The sequence below is a fragment of the Oryx dammah genome, unplaced genomic scaffold (assembly GCF_014754425.2).
Source record: "Oryx dammah isolate SB20612 unplaced genomic scaffold, SCBI_Odam_1.1 HiC_scaffold_17, whole genome shotgun sequence".
Lineage (NCBI taxonomy): Eukaryota > Metazoa > Chordata > Mammalia > Artiodactyla > Bovidae > Oryx > Oryx dammah.
Window position 1 is genome coordinate 29,203,475 of NW_024070201.1, and position 16,661 is coordinate 29,220,135.

The following is a 16,661-nucleotide window of genomic DNA, read 5'->3' on the forward strand; positions in this document are numbered from 1 at the left end:
CAGAAGCTAATAACTGGGAAATAGAATTTGTGGTTAGACCACTTGCTGCTGCTGCTGCTGCTGCTGCGTCACGTCAGTCGTGTCCGACTCTGTGCGACCCCAGAGACGGCAGCCCACCAGGCTCCCCCGTCCCTGGGATTCTCCGAGCAAGAACACTGGAGTGGGTTGCCATTTCCTTCTCCAATGCATGAAAGTGAAAAGTGAAAGTGAAGTCGCTGAGTCGTGTCAGACTCTTAGCGACCCTATGGACCACTTGAGCCCCCCACAATTTGATCAGATATCAAGACAATACATACTGTTAAGTCCTAATTTTGGTCTAATTGAGGCTACACACTGGCCCTTCCTTGGGATGGTCTGTACTCTTGTTCTAAGCTTATACCTTTCTACTTTTTTGAACCAATGTTGGTAGATGGTGTGTTTTTAATGTCCCTTCTAGGCACAAAAATAAAAGTGGTAATTTTCTGTTGCTCCTCAAACTTCTTTGGAAATATGACTAGTCTATGAAATTAAAAAAGTCTTGGGACTGCTTGACACTCTTCTGCCTCTCCTAATCTCTAGTTGAGGTCAACTCCCAGAGTGAGGTCATGCCCTGAAAAACTGCATGTTTGGTTGAAGTTTCTCTTAGAATGCAGGGCAGAGGTCCAAGCACCAATGAAGATCACATTCTCAACATTTAAGAACCTTTATTCATGAATGTTTGATCAAATAATTAATAGTAATGTGTATCTTTTTGCCAGTTTTTCTAAATGTCCTTTGGACATCTAATAACAATGTATAAGGTACAAAATTTTAAATATATTTGTGTAGGATATAAAATAATATAAATTAATATAAATATAAATCTATTATATCTAAATTATTAATGACATCATTCAAGATGCTCCTATTCTTATTTTTTCTGCGCTTGATAAAATATTCTCAGAGAAATGTTAATATGTCTCACTATGATTATATATTTTTTCTTTTCCCTTATATTTCTTCTGATTTTTACTTTATGTATCTTTGTTTCTTTGTTGTTAGGTATCCAATAGTTTATGATATCTATCTTTTTTGTGAATTGTACCCTTTATCATTAAAAATACTCATATTTATTTCATTTAAAAAAACAAAAAAACTTATTCAAACGTTAATAGGAAGATTCATAGTTTCCAAAAAGTGGAAACAACAGAAAAGTCCATGAACTGATGAATGAATAAGCAAAATGTGTGAAATTAATCAAATAATTAAAAGGCATTTGCTCTAGGCACAGTGTTTAAGGCACAGGGCTAGACACTGGGAACACAAAGATCAATAGAGCACAGTCTCTGCTTTGGAAGGGTTGTCCAAGGCGGGATATGGAAATGGTAAATAGATAATTAGAAAGCAATAGGGGAAAAGCACGGTAGATTCTTACATTACTGACCTTCAGTGAATCATCCATCCTGATTTCCATGCCTCCTTGTGATCCCCTTCTGCACTGACTCTGGACTTGGCCATATGTCTTGCTTTGGCCAATGGGCCATCAGCAAATGTGATACAAGCAGAAGCTTCATAAGTGTTTGTATGTTGGGACTTGCCTTCTTGGAATTCAGTTGCCACAAGAGAAAGTTTGAGCAAACACATGGAGAATCGAGGTGCCTCAGTTTATATCAACAACCATTTGGGATGAGCTAGCCCCAAGTTGACCTGCCACATGCTCACAAACACATGTGTAATCCTAACTGATGCCACCAAGAACATCATTCATAGTAGAGGACAGACTGTGGTACCTTGCTCAGTCGATGGCTCCCCAGGGAATCATACCTCTTCCATATTGATTCTGAGCTCAGCCACATGACAGGTTTTAGCCAATGGGATCTGAACAGATGTGATTCAGGCAGAGACTTCATGAGGGCTTGCCTCTTGGAATTTAGCTGCCATGTGAGGAAGCCCAGGCTAGCCACACGGAGAGACCTGAACTCAAATGCTCTAGCTAACAGCTCCCCTGAATTGCTGGGCACTGAGTGAGTCATTCTAGATCACCCAACTCCTAGGCCACCTGTAAACCGACTGCAAATGTGTGCGTGAGCCCTGAAAGTCTGTATGGAGCACAGAGGAGGTGCCCTGCTGACCCCTGACCAAACCGCTGATGCCCAGAATTGGTATTGCCTTAGTTCCTACTCAGAGAAGGCAATGGCACCCCACTCCAGTACTCTTGCCTGGAAAATCCCATGGACAGAGGAGCCTGGTAGGCTGCAGTCCATGGGGTTGCTACTAGTTGGACACGACTCAGCAACTTCACTTTCACTTTTCACTTTCATGCATTGGAGAAGGAAATGGCAACCCACTCCAGTGTTCTTGCCTGGAGAATCCCAGGGACAGGGGAGCCTGGTGCACTGCCTTCTCTGGGGTAGCACAGAGTCGGACACGACTGAAGCGACTTAGCAATAGCAGCAGCAGCAGCAGTTAGTTCCTACTCTGAGTGGTTTGTTACACAGCCACATATAACAAATACACCAGGTGAAGAGAAGAAAGGGCATTTAAGATCGAGGAGAGGGGATAAACAAAGGCAGAGACTCAAAGCAAAGTGGATGTGGGAAGATACAGATAGTGTGGGGTTGCTTGTGCCAGGCAACTGGAGGAAAGGTGGCAGTCAACATGGATTGCTCTAAAAATGGCTAAACTAAAAAAAATAGTCACAACCTGAAAGTTGAGAGTTATGTTTAAGCGGTGGGAAGTTTTAGGACTTCAAGCCTGGGAGTCAGCATCTCAGGTAGCCCTGAGAAACTGCTTCAAGGAGGTGGGGAAGGAGTCAGGTTTTAAAGAAGTTTACAGCAAAGGGGGCAGATAGTCTGAACATCAAAGATTACTGTAAATTAAGGAAAACCAGATACCTCCAGGAATTAGCACTCTTCTCTCCAGTAGTCATGTATGGATGTGAGAATTGGACCATAAAGAAGGCTGAGCACCAAAGAATTGATGCTTTTGACTTGTGGTGCTGGAGAAGACACTTGAGAGTCCCTTGGACAGCAAGGAGATCAAACCAGTCAATCCTAAAAGAAATCAACACTGAGTATTCATTGGAAGGACTGATACTGAAGCTCTAATATTTTAGCCACTTGATGTGAAGAGCTGACTCATTGGAAAAGACCCTGATGCTGGAAAAGACTGAGCGGAGGAGGAGAAGGGAGTGACAGAGGGTGAGATGGTCGGATGGTATCACTGACTCAATGGACATGAGTTTGAGCAAACTCTGGGAGATAGTGAAGGACAGGGAAGCTTGGCGTGCTGCAGTCCATGGGGTCACAAAGAGTCAGACATGACTTAGCAACTGAACAACAAGGAAAATCAGTTATCTCTAGGAATTTAGTGCTCTTCTATGTATGGGAAGATGCAAGTGTCTGAGCTCACTAAACTCATTTGTTTTGTATGAATCTCAGATGGCTCTGACATTCTTGTTTATAGATATGGCAGGAGATATTCCATTTCACCAAAAGGTGGTATGGGTGTTTAGAGAAGTAGAAGGGATCTTACTGCTGGTGCAGGTGACGAGGGAAATGGTATGTAAAAAGGAAAGAATTTCCTTGTCTGGGTTGCTTTGGGCCACGTTCAGGTCTTGCATGAAACATAAAAAGGCAGTGAAATGGCTATGCTTGTGCATATCCAACAGCACGCCTGGGGAAAACCAGCCACTACTGTGGTGCCAGAGCTCTTTGGAGCCCTGAAATGGCACCAGATGGTTTTAGTGTGATAGACACTTCCTTGAGGGCCCGTCTGTGTCTTATTTACTGCTGTATCTCGAGGGCCCCCAGGTCCTAGCACAAAATAGATCTCAGTAAATATTTTTGAGTGAATATGAAAAGAAATAAGAGGGACTTCCCTGGTGGTCTAGTGGTTTAAGAACCAGCCCACCAGCGCAGGGTACATGAGTTTGATCGCTGATCTGGGAAGATCCCACATGCCACGGGGCAGCTAAGCCTACTAGTCACAGCTACTGAAGCCCGTGTGCCTAGAACTCAGGCTGTGAAACAAGAGAAACCACCGCAGTGAGAAGCCTGGTCACTGCAACCAGAGAAGAGCCCCAGCTCTTCGCAGCTACTGAAAAGCCCACATGCAGCAACAAAGACCTAGCACAGCCAGCCAAAAAATAAATACAGTTAAAAGAAAAAGAAATAAGAGCAATCAAGTATTGTTGGTGCTGTTTATCGGACCAAAAAAGGAGGAAAGTCCCAGGAGGGTTTGGGAGAAAGTAGTGGTTGTTTCTCTGGAAAGAAGAAGGGTGTTTCTGACAGAAATAAAGGCATGGAGGCCTTAACAGTGTCTGGGAAACTGCACATTCTGAAGTTCCTTGGAGTCTGAGCATGGAGTGGGTGGAGTGATGGTCCCTGAGATGTGGCTGGGGAGAGAGAAGAAGCCAGATGAAAGAGACTGGATTTATCAGGCTAAAGGTTTTAGCCTTTATCCTGTTAGCAGTGGGGAGCTGTGGCAGGCTCTGAGGACAGGGAGAAGTTTGATGAGACTTGCATTCTGGAGAGAGGAGTGGAAACTGAAGTGATGGTGTGGAATTGGAAGGATGCACGAGAATGGATGCAGCTCACGTGGGAGCATAGGAGTTGGGCTGAGGGGGACGAGGGCCTGAAACACGGGGCAGGAGCTGTGGGGATGGACCGGCAAGGTGGGGCAGATAAAGGAGATGCACTTGGGAGAAGTCACAGGACCTGGGCACTTCGTAGATGTGTTTGAGGTCTGACAAGAACTACCAGTGCTGTGGTTGTTCTGAAAGAAGAGATGAAGCAACTTTGGGGCAAAAGGTCCCTTAAAAAATTATTTATTTTTAATTGGAGGATAATTGCTTTACAGTGCTGTGTTGGTTTGTGCCATACATCAACATGAATCAGCCATGAGGTGTGCCTATGTCCCCTCCTTCTCAAACTTCTCTCCCACCTCCCACCCCTCTAGGTTTTTACAGAGTACCAGGTTGGGCTGCCTGCATCAGACAGCATATTCCCACTGGCTATTTATTTGACATAGTCTGAGTGAACTCCGGGAGTTCGTGATGGACAGGGAGGCCTGGCGTGCTGCAGTTCATGGGGTCGCAGAGTCGGACACGACTGAGCGACGGAACTGAACTGAACGTGTATGTTTCACTGTTACTCTGTGAATCCATCCTTCCTTCTCCTTCCCCAGTTGTGTGCAGAAGTCTGTTCTCCCTGTCTGCGTCTCTGTTGCTGCCCTGCAAATCATTTCATCGGTACCATTTTTTTTTAAGCTTCTATATGTATGTGTTAATATGTGATATTTGTTTTTCTCTTTTGAGGCAAAAGATCTTGAGTTCAGTGTCAGCCCTCTTGGGTCTGAGATCCTGTGGATAAGCAGCGGAGAGGTCCAGGCTAGGGCTGAGGAGCACGGTCTAAGTAGAGGGCAGATATTTGGTAGGTGTTGGCAAATAGGGGGTGATGAGTGCCCAGGGGGCATTGCAGGCCCAGCAGAATACAGAACTCAGGACAGGACCTGAAGGAGCACTGGTGTTTAAGTCACAGAGCAATGTGAGAAGGAGTGTCAGAAGGATGGGAGAGCCAGGAGAGAGCCACACCCCAGAAATGGGGAAGTGGTCAGTGGTGCATGTAAAGACTGAAAGGTATTCAAGAGATTTAGCAACAGGAAGGTCGCCTGGGGAGGACAGTTCTAAAAGCTGGTGAGAGCTGACGTCTGAGGTCGTTGTTTAAAAATATAGGTTTTATTGTTAGGTGTGGAAGGCCAGCCGTGAGGGGATGACTACCACTGAAAAGGCAGTTGGCTACAGTCATAGATTGCGAGAGGACTGCACACCACTCACAGAGGCACGGGTGGTGGGGAGCCCACTGGGAAATACTGGCACTAGTCAGGAGGCAGAGGAAAAGGGGAACCTGTGGGCAAGAGTTTTTCTTGTGGTTTCTGTGGGAAGGACTAGATGAGGCAAGATTAACAGGTTTAAGGTTGGCTAGTTTGAATCATCTCAGTGGGCACTCTGGGGCACGAGGGTGTTTCCAGTTGGCTCGTACCTGGCTATGAGATGATGAAGCCAGGTGGAGTGTGAGAGCCTGATATAGCAGATGGTTGAGGGTGTGGGCACCCTCAAATCTGATTGGTTAATTGAATTAGATTGGTTGATTGAAGTGGTTGTTTTATGTTTGAAAGGTGCACTGGTGCGTGAATGGTTTACTACCTCCAGGAATTGGCGGACCATGGGAGGAGCAGTCACCCCAGATATCTAAGCATCAGAATACAGAAAGTAAAGTACATGGATGGTTAATATAGTCATGGGTTGGGCAGTGAGTCAGAAAGACTGCGGATGTAAACCTTGTATGTGAGGGGCCACCGGGGGCTCCCTCTTCTCTCAACGGTGGTTCGGAGTGGTGGGTGGGTTGCTTGTTTCCAAAGCAGAGGGCTGGAGTCCTCCAGGAAGGTCAGGACCTGCCCACTAGTGGGATCCTGCTCATGCCCATCTCCTGGGCAGCAGCACCTGGCAGAGATGTTTGAGAGCATGGGATGTGGGTTTACCTGGACTTTCAGGCTGAGTCTCGGGGGTTTTGTCTTGGCTGAGCTCAGTTTGCTCAAAGTTGGGGCAGGCCCAGAAAGGGCTGTCTGAGAGGTGAGAATAGCCCCTGCTGAGTCCTGACTCAGTCTCTCCAGTAAAGGGTAATCGAATTAGCAGTTTTTTGGCAGGTACTGCTGTGCCTAGGGATAAACAAGACTCATCTTTGTGGAATGTGAGCAGAGGTAGCATTTTTCTTCTTTTTATTGGCTTTTGGGGAAAATAAATTAAAAAAATACAGTCATAAGTCCCATAGCTCTCTGAGGTCGCCTCCATCTTAACTTTCCGCAGCCAGGACACATCTTGGGCAAAGCTGCCTCGTAAGCAAACTGTTGTTTCCTGCTTTGCAAGCTCACTCCTTCTGAAGAAGCTGACAATTATCCAACATCCCATTGCCAGCTGGCTTCAGCCAATAGAATTGCGGCATGCAAATAGAGCATCTGCTGCTGCTCTGGGTCAGGCTATACTGCAAAGTAGGAGGGGTTTCCTCTAAGAGGGGGAAATTCAGCTCTTAGATGGGGGAAAATGAAAAAAAAAATCAGAAATATATATATTTTTTATGTTGGAGGCATTTCTGCTGCTCCTTGGCAGGAAGGAAAGAAGGAGAATGTTGACGGGTATTCTTTCTTCCAAAGTGCACTGTGTATAGGAAGGTATGTATTAATATTTCAGCTTCTCTGATGAGAGTATGAGGTGCAGTCCTGGAGTCCATGTAATGGTGAGAGTGTGTATGTGTGTGTAGGAGGGTGGTGGGGAGGTGGTGGTGGTAGCTGGAGCTCAGTTCACCTAGGCATGCCCTGAGCCTCTCTCTTCAGCTTGCCCAGGAAGATCTCTGTCCATCCACCCTTCCAGGAGCTATTGGAGGAATAGATAGACCTGAGTGGAGTAACTCTGGGTACAAAATCCTTCTTAGCCCAGATCCTGGGAGTTATTCTTTCTTGTTTTCGCCCCCATAACCAGACTTTGAAGTATACCTGTAAAATGTTCTTGGAGCCAACTCTTCCTTCCCATCCTCATTGACACAGCTCTAGTCTTAGGACTCATCTTCTCTCGCTTGGATTATTCCAGTAGCCAGTTAATGGGTCTCTTGCTTCCAGTTGTTGCTCCGTACTGCTACCCGAGTGATTTCCCCCCCCAACCACATTTTAAAAAATTTACATACTTAAAATGTTTGTGATGCATGTTGTTGTTGTTTAGTTGCTAAGTTGTGTCTGACTCTTTTGCGACTCCATGAACTGTAGCCCTCCAGGCTTCTCTGTCCATGGGATTTCCCAGGCAAGAATACTGGCATGGGTTGCCATTTTCTTCTCCAGGGGATCTTCCTGACCCAGAGATCAAACCACATCTCCTGCATTTTAGGTGGATTCTTTATCACTGAGACACCAGGGAAGCCCTATTGCAATGCATGTATATTGTTCTAAATTCAGTTATATGGAAGAACATGGAGTAGAAAGTAAATCTTTTTCAACTTCTGTCCCCTAGTCATTGCTACCAGTTGTTATCAATAGTGTGATGTGTGTGTGCTAAGTCACTTTAGTTGTGTCTGACTCTTTGTGACCCTGTGGACTGTAGCCTGCCAGGCTCCTCTGTCCCTGGGATTCTCCAGGCAAGAATACTGCAGTGGGTTGCCATGCCCTCCTCCAGGAGATCCTCCTGATCCAGGGATCAAACCTAGGTCTTTTGCAGCTCCTGCGTTGCTGGTGGATTCTTTACCACTGAGCCAGTGGGCAGGCCCCAGCAGTTGTGTATCTTTCCAGAAATAACCCATGAATATAACATAGCAAATCTGTTTTTTGAAGAAGTATGGAGAACACACAAATGTAGCCTTTTATATACATTTTGCTGTGCATCTTTCTTTTTAACTGAATGATATCTCTTGAAGGTCATCCTATATTCAGTTCAGTTCAGTTCATTTCAGTCGCTCAGTCGTGTCCGACTCTTTGCGACCCAATGAATCGCAGCACGCCAGGCCTCCCTGTCCATCACCAACTCCCGGAGTTCACTCAGACTCACATTCATCGAGTCCGTGATGCCATCCAGCCATCTCATCCTCGGTCGTCCCCTTCTCCTCCTGCCCCCAATCCCTCCCAGCATCAGAGTCTTTTCCAGTGAGTCAACTCTTCGCATGAGGTGGCCAAAGTACTGGAGTTTCAGCTTTAGCATCATTCCTTCCACAGAAACCCCAGGGTTGATCTCCTTCAGAATGGACTGGTTGGATCTCCTTGCAGTCCAAGGGACTCTCAAGAGTCTTCTCCAACACCACAGTTCAAAAGCATCAATTCTTCGGCACTCAGCCTTCTTCACAGTCCAACTCTCACATCCATACATGACCATGGGAAAAACCATAGCCTTGACTAGATGGACCTTTGTTGGCAAAGTAATGTCTCTGCTTTTGAATATACTATCTAGATTGGTCATAACTTTTCTTCCAAGGAGTAAGCGTCTTTTAATTTCAGGGCTGCAGTCACCATCAGGATATATAAAGTTGACTTATTCTCTTATCAATGATTTTGTAGTTCATTTGTGGTCATATTACAGTCTATTTAACCAACTGTATGTGCGTGTGTGTGTGTGCTGCGCGTGCGTGCACTCAGTCGTGTCCAACTTTTTGTGACCTCATGGACTGTAGCCCACTATGCTTCCCTGTCCATGGGATTTCCCAGGCAAGAATACTGGAGTGGGTTGTCATTTCCTTCTCCGGGGGATCTTCCAGACCCAGGGATCAAACCTACATCTCTTTCATTTTCAGGTGGATTCTTTACCACTAGTCCCAAAATGGCAACCCACTCCAGTGTTCTTGCCTGGAGAATCCCAGGGACGGGGGAGCCTGGTGGGCTGCCATCTATGGGGTCGCACAGAGTTGGACACAACTGAAGCGACTTAGCAGCAGCAGCAGTGCCACCTGGGAAGCCAACCAGTCCCATATCAGTGACTGTTTAGGTGATTTACAAACAATGCTTCAATGAGTGATTTATACAAATGTCTTTTTACATGTGTTTGATCAATCAAATTTCTTAGGATTTGAGTGCCTTTAAATATTATTACTAAATGTCTAATTCAAATTATATTGTTAAATGTTTCCCTCTTGCAAAAATGAAAGACATGTTTGTAACTTCAGTCAAGACTGTTTCCTGAGCTCTGACCCACTGATCAACTATTACTTTGTGTAGCCACTTGGAGATCTCAAATCTGATATATTCTAAATTGACCTCTAGTCTTTCCCATTGGATAAATGGGACCCCCATCAGCACAATCACTTAAGCCAAAATCCCTGAAGTCGTCCATGATTCCTTCATTTCCCATACTGCTATACTGGACCATCAGGGAAGTTCCAGTACCACTCTGTTTTGATTACTGTTGCTTTGTATATGATTTGAAATTGGGAAATGTGAGTCTCCTAGCCTGACTTTTATTACACGGATTGATTTTTTTTTTGCAATGTATGTAGGTGGAATCATATGAAATGTACTCTGTTGTGTTTGTTTTCTCCTACTTAATTTTATCTCTGGGAGCTACCTTTTAAAATTAACTTAAAAATATAAAACTTTAGGGCTTCCCTGGTGGCTCAGTGGTAAAGAATCCACCTGCCATTGCAAGGGACACGGGTTCAATCCCTGGTCCGGGAAGAACCCACGTGCCGTGGAAAAACTAAGCCCGTTCACCACAGCTACTGAGCCTGTTCTCTAGAGCTCTAGTGCTGCGACTACAGAAGACTGTGTGCTCTAGAGCCCACGCTCTGCAACAAGAGAAGACACCACAATGAGAAGCCCATGCATTACAACGAGAGCATAGCCCCCTGCTCGCTGCAACTAGAGAAAGCCAGCGCGGCAACAAAGACCCAGTGCAGCCCAAAATAAGCAAACACATGAGATGATTAAACAAATAACATACTTAAATTATTTTAAAACCTCAAGTAGGATGAAAAGGTTATAGTGAAAAACCATGCTGTCTCCAAATCCAATTCTCCACCTCCCTCCTCCAGAGATAACCAATGTTATCAGTTTCTTGAGTATTTATGCAGAGAAAATTTAGGCATAAACAGGTCTCTAATTGTGTACCTTTCTCTCCCACCCCCGCAGAGGTCATAGTGAACGCTACATACAGTAGAGAACACTCTGTTAGATTTATTTTCTAATTATTTCGTGAACTGGCCTACTTTTCCTCCATCCCTACTGGTATTATTCAATTCATTTTTTTAAGAGTACAGGGGCTATTACTTTGTCGCTGTCATTTAATCTGGTGTTTCTTCATAATTAGATTCAGTTTGTGCACTGCAGGCAGTACTACTACAGATTGGTGTTTTGTCCCTCTCAGTCCATCGCTTCAGCATGCACCTTATGTCAGGTTGTGCCATTACTGGGGAACTGAATTTCGTTCACTTGGTTAGGATAGAATCTGTCAGCTTTCTCCACTGCAAAAATATCAATTTTTCTTTTCAATTTTTTATTTCTTTTATTGAAGTGTAGTTGATTTACAATGTTGTGTTAATTTTTGCTGTATAGCAAAGGGATTCAGTTATACATACACATACCTTCTTTTTCATATTCTTTTCCATTATGGTTTATCATAGGGTATTGAATATATGTACTGTACTGTAGGATTTGTTGTTTATCCATTCTATATATTACAGTTTGCTTCTGCTGATTCCAAACCCAAACTCCTAATCCATCCCCCAACCCTTGGCAACCTCCATTCTCTATGTCTGTGAACCTGTTTCTGTTTTGTAGGTAAGCTCATTTGTGTCATATTTTATATTCCACATATAATTGATATCATATGATACTTGTTCTTCTCTTCCTGACTTACTTCACTCAGTATGATCATCTCTAGGTCCATCCATGTTGCTGAAAGTGGCATTATTTCATTCTTTTTATGGCTGAGTATTATACCATTGCATATATGTACCACGTCTTCTTTATCCATTCATCTATTGATGGGCATTTAGGTTGTTCCCAAGTCTTAACTATTGAGAATAGTGCTGCCATGAACATAGGGCTGCATGTATCGTTCTGAATTATAGTTTTGTCTGGATATATGGCTGGGAGTAAGACTCCTGGATTATGGTAACTCTAGTTGTAGATTTTTGAAGAACCTCCATACTGTTGTCATAGTGGCTGCACCAATTTACATTCCCACCAACAGTGTAGGAGGGTTCCCTTTTCTCCATACCCTCTTCAGCGTTTATTATTTGTAGACTTTCTAAAGGTGGCTATGGAAAAAGCAAGAGAGTTCCAGAAAACATCTATTTCTGCTTTATTGACTATGCCAAAGCCTTTGACTGTGTAGATCACAATAAACTGTGGAAAATTCTGAAAGAGATGGGAATACCAGACCACCTGACCAGCCTCTGGAGAAATCTATATGCAGGTCAGGAAGCAATGGTTAGAAGTGGACATGGAACAACAGACTCGTTCCAAATAGGAAAAGGAGTACATCAAGGCCGTATATTGTCACCCTGCTTATTTAACTTCTATGCAGAGTACATCAAGAGAAATGCTGGACTGGAAGAAACACAAGCTGGAATCAAGATTGCTGGGAGAAATATCAATAACCTCAGATGTGCAGATGACACCACCCTTATGGCAGAAAGTGAAGAGGAACTAAAAAGCCTCTTGATGAAAGTGAAAGAGGAGAGTGAAAAAGTTGGCTTAAAGCTCAACATTCAGAAAACGAAGATGATGGCATCTGGTCCCATCACTTCATGGGAAATAGATGGGGAAACAGCGGAAACAGTGGCTGACTTTATTTTGAGGGGCTCCAAAATCACTGCAGATGGTGACTGCAGCCATGAAATTAAAAGACACTTACTCCTTGGAAGAAAAGTTATGACCAACCTAGATGGCATATTCAAAAGCAGAGACATTACTTTGCTGACTAAGGTCCGTCTAGTCAAGGCTCTGGTTTTTCCTGTGGTCATGTATGGATGTAAGAGTTGGACTGTGAAGAAGGCCGAGCACCGAAGAATTGATGCTTTTGAACTGTGGTGTTGGAGAAGACTCTTGAGAGTCCCTTGGACTGCAAGGAGATCCAACCAGTCCATTCTGAAGGAGATCAGCCCTGGGGTTTCTTTGGAAGGAATGATGCTAAAGCTGAAACTCCAGTACTTTGGCCACCTCATGCAAAGAATTGACTCATTGGAAAAGACTCTGATGCTGGGAGGGATTGGGGGCAGGAGGAGAAGGGGACGACAGAGGATGAGATGGCTGGATGGCATCACAGACTCGATGGACGTGAGTCTGAGTGAACTCTGGGAGTTGGTGATGGACAGGCCTGGCGTGCTGCGATTCATGGGATCGCAAAGAGTCGGACACGACTGAGCGACTGAACTGAACTGAACTGATTCTGACCACGGGTCTTCCCTGGTGGCTCAGTGGTAAAGAATCTACCTTCCAATGCAGGAGGCATGGGTTCAATCCCTGGATTGGAAAGATACCATGCAGAAAGAAATGGCAACCCACTCCAATCGTCTTGCCTGAAAAATCCCATGGACAGAGGAGCCTGGAGGGCTATCGTCCATGGGGTGGCAAAAGAGTCAGATACCACTTGGTGACTAAACAACCGTTCTGACAAGTGTGAGGTGGTATCTCATTGTAGTTTGGATCTGCATTTCTATAATAATTAAGATGGTGAGCATCTTTTCATGCCATTTTCAGATCCGGTTGTTTGTTTTGTTACTGTTGTGTTGTATGAGCTGTTTGTATATTTTGGAAATTAAGCCCTTGTTGGTTGTATCATTTGCATCTTCTCTCAGTCCGAGGTAGTCTTTTCATTTTGCTGATGGCTTCCTTTGCTGTACAAAAGCTCGTAAGTTTGATTAGGCCTCATTTGTTTGTTTTTGCTTTTATTTCTATTGCCTTGGGAGGCTGGCCTAAGAAAACATTGCTACAGTTGATGTCAGAGAATGTTTTTGCCTATGTTCTCTTCTAGGAGTTTTATGGTGTCATGTCTTGTATTTAAGTCTTTAATCCATTTTGAGTTTATTTTTGTGTATGGTGTAAGGGAGGTTCTAACTTCACTGATTTACATGTGGCTGTCCACCTTACCCAACACCACTTACTGAAGAGACCATCTTTTTTCCATTGTGTATTTTTGCCTTCTTTGTCAAAGATTACTTGACTGTAGGTGTGTGGTCACCTCTTTTTACGGAGCCTTTATAAGAAAACACATGAGCTTACTTCCTCTCTCAACTCTCTCTGCCAGGTGATGATACAATGAGAAGACAGCTATCTGTGAATCAGGAAGAGGATTCTTGCCAGACAGGGGATCTGTCGGTGTTTTGATCTCAAACTTCCAGCCTCCAGAAATGTGAGAGATAAATGTCTATTGTTTAAGCACCTTTCCCCCTAATCTACGATAGTTTGTTACAGCAGCCTGAGTTGAATGAAGTGGCAGTGCTGGGGGCGTAGCAAGTAGCCATGGATTAGGATGGGAAGGTCTGCATGGCTTGACGTGAGGCAAGGGTGAAGTTCCCCAAACTCCAAAAGCCCAGACCGCTCACATCTGTGTCCTGCTCTGTTTCCTAGGCAACATCACATTTGGTCCTTCCAGCAGCCCTTTAAGTAGATAAGATGTTTCCATTTTACATGAGGAAACTGAGCCTCCAGTAGTTCCACAGCCTTTGCCCAAGTCACGTGGGGTGAGGCAGGGATTCAAACCTAGGTCTTCTGATCTCTTCTGACCCCCAGACTAGAATATCATCTTGATTGTGGAGCAGAGACACAGCTGAGCTATTATCACCTTGCCTTAAGAGATGGGGGCATGGAGGCACAGATGGTCAAGCTTTGCTTCCTGGCTCTGGAGTGTAAGGACAGAACCTCAGAGGTCTGGCTCCTGCATGACTTTCTTCTATTTCATAAAACTGCTTCCTTCTAGCCAGGCCCGGATTTCCTTACCTAGCGGTTGGCATGCCCTCAGGTGGGGGCTTAGACCACGGCAACACACATGTCCCACTCAGACTGGGGACAAACGCGGTCGTTCCTTTTGGGCTATGTTGCCTCCTTCTTTTGTCCTCCAGCAGTGCTCGGCCCTGGGAAATCCTGGGCAAAGTGTATCATCTCTCTGGCCTCAGTGCGGTCCTCTGTGACATGGGCTGATGGCTGACCCTCATGCCCCAGTCCTAGCATCCTGTGTAGCTCAGGTCTGTATCCAAAGGCTGTGCTCAGGCTCCATCCACACGCTATGTCCTCAGAGAGGAAACCAGCTGCCTGGGATATTGTCAGTCACAGCTGTAGTTGAATAAATCGTGACCAGGAGGAGGCCAGCACTCCTCATGTCGTGCTCCTGAGAGGGCAGGGGTGCTGCCTGTCTCCTGGGCCTTCCCCATCACTCCTACCACTCTGCTCCAAACCACATCTTCCTCCTCTCCCTGGAGCCAGCCCAGCGCCCGCCTTCAGGAAGCTTCCTCCAGGTGATTCCACTCTGAGCGACTGTGTGTTTCTTTTTTGTGTGTCTTGACCCAGGGCCCATTTCATTCAGCTAGAAAAACACCAAAAATTTATGAAAAGGGCAAAAACAAAAAGAAAAAAGTAAACAAAAAGGAAGAAAGAAGGAAAGGAAAACGTCAGCAGAGTGCCTGTCTGGGCTGCAGGATGTTGTCAGGATTTTTAAGGCAAGAGCACAAGCACTCCAAGGAAACCAGTGTTCTTGTGAGGGGCTGAATGCCCGCTGGAGTTCAGGAGCGGAGACACATTCAGGGCCCATCCAGGTGGGAAGGCTGCGGGGGTAAAGATGGAAGAGGGGCTGTGTGTGCGCGTGCTTTTGTTCCCATTCCAAATCCCCCACGGATCCTTGGGTTTGCTCTTCTGTATGGATTCTTCGTCAGGCCCCGGTACATACAATGCACTGATTTTATTTAATTAATTAGAGATAACAAGAGATAAAATCCATGGCATTTTTCAGGCCAGAATACTGGAGTGGGTTGCCAGGCCCTCTTCCAGGGGATCTTCCCAACCCAGGGATTGAACCCACATCTCTTATATCTGCTGCATTGCAGGTGGATTCTTTACCATCTGAGCCACCAGGGAAACTCACACACAAGTGATAATGCATTTCTTTATTTTCTCTAAAACAACTTCAATTAGACTCCAAACCCGGTTTCTGCCTGGTTAGTGGGAGCTGAAACTTTGTCATCTTGGTGTCTTGAGACCCAAGGCAGTACAAAGATTCCAGGTCACATATGGAACCCAGGCACCAGGAGGCGGGCCTCTTGGCAGCCATGTTTGCCCTCCACACTGCTGAGGCTCCCTTGAGCCGCTCTGCTGCCAGCCTCCCCCTGGAGCTCAGGTTTGAAGTACAGGAATCCTGTACCTGGTCATTGGCTGGGGAGCTAGTCGGGAGCAGGACCTGTTCCCCACTGCTGGCAGTTCCTCCTCTATACCTCTCTGGCTAAGGAAAATCTCCTTTTAGTCCAGGAGACGCTCTTTGTATGCTTCCCAGCATCTCTCTTCTCCATCAAGGACACCTAGTATATCCACTTGGGAAAACAGAAGCCAGGAATACAGGAAGAGTACTGTAATCATTGGTGTTATGGACTGAATTGTGTCCCCGCAAAATTCCTATGTTAAAGTCCTCAGGCATAGTATCTCACAATGTAACAGATAAGGACCTCAAAGAGATAATTCTGTTAAAAATAAGGTCTTCCCGATGAGCTGTAACCCAATAGGACTGGTGTCCTCATGACAAGAGATTTGAACACAGACATGCACAGGAGGGAAACCATGTGAAAATTCCAGAAGAAGGAGGCCATCTGCAAGTCAAAGGAGAGAGACCTTAGAGGAAACCAACCATGCTGACGCCTTGACCGCAGACTTCCAGCCTCCACAACTGTGAGAAAGTGAATTTCTGTTGTCTGAGCCACTTGGTCTCTGGCATTTTGTTATGGCAACCCTAAGAAATTAATATTGTTAAGAATTTGTGTTTGGTTTCTCTAAAATACAGGTTTTCCAGGTGGCACTCGTGGTGAAGAATCCACCTGCCAATGCAGGGGATATAAGAGACGAAGATTCCATCCCTGGGTTGGGAAGGTCCCCTGCAGGAGGAAATGTCGACCCACTCCAATATTCTTACCTGGAGAATCCCATGGACAGAGGGGCCCGGCGGGCTACAGTCCATAGGGTTGCAAAGAGCTGGA

General features: G+C 45.2%; 1 long non-coding RNA gene across 1 annotated transcript; it reads left to right on the forward strand.

Annotated features, from left to right (window-relative positions):
- Positions 1-6,893: 6,893 nt before the first annotated feature.
- Positions 6,894-15,037, forward strand: LOC120876374. The gene is made up of 2 exons (XR_005724156.1): positions 6,894-7,185; positions 13,733-15,037. It is a non-coding gene; the product is annotated as an uncharacterized LOC120876374 (long non-coding RNA).
- The last annotated feature ends 1,624 nt before the right edge of the window (positions 15,038-16,661 follow it).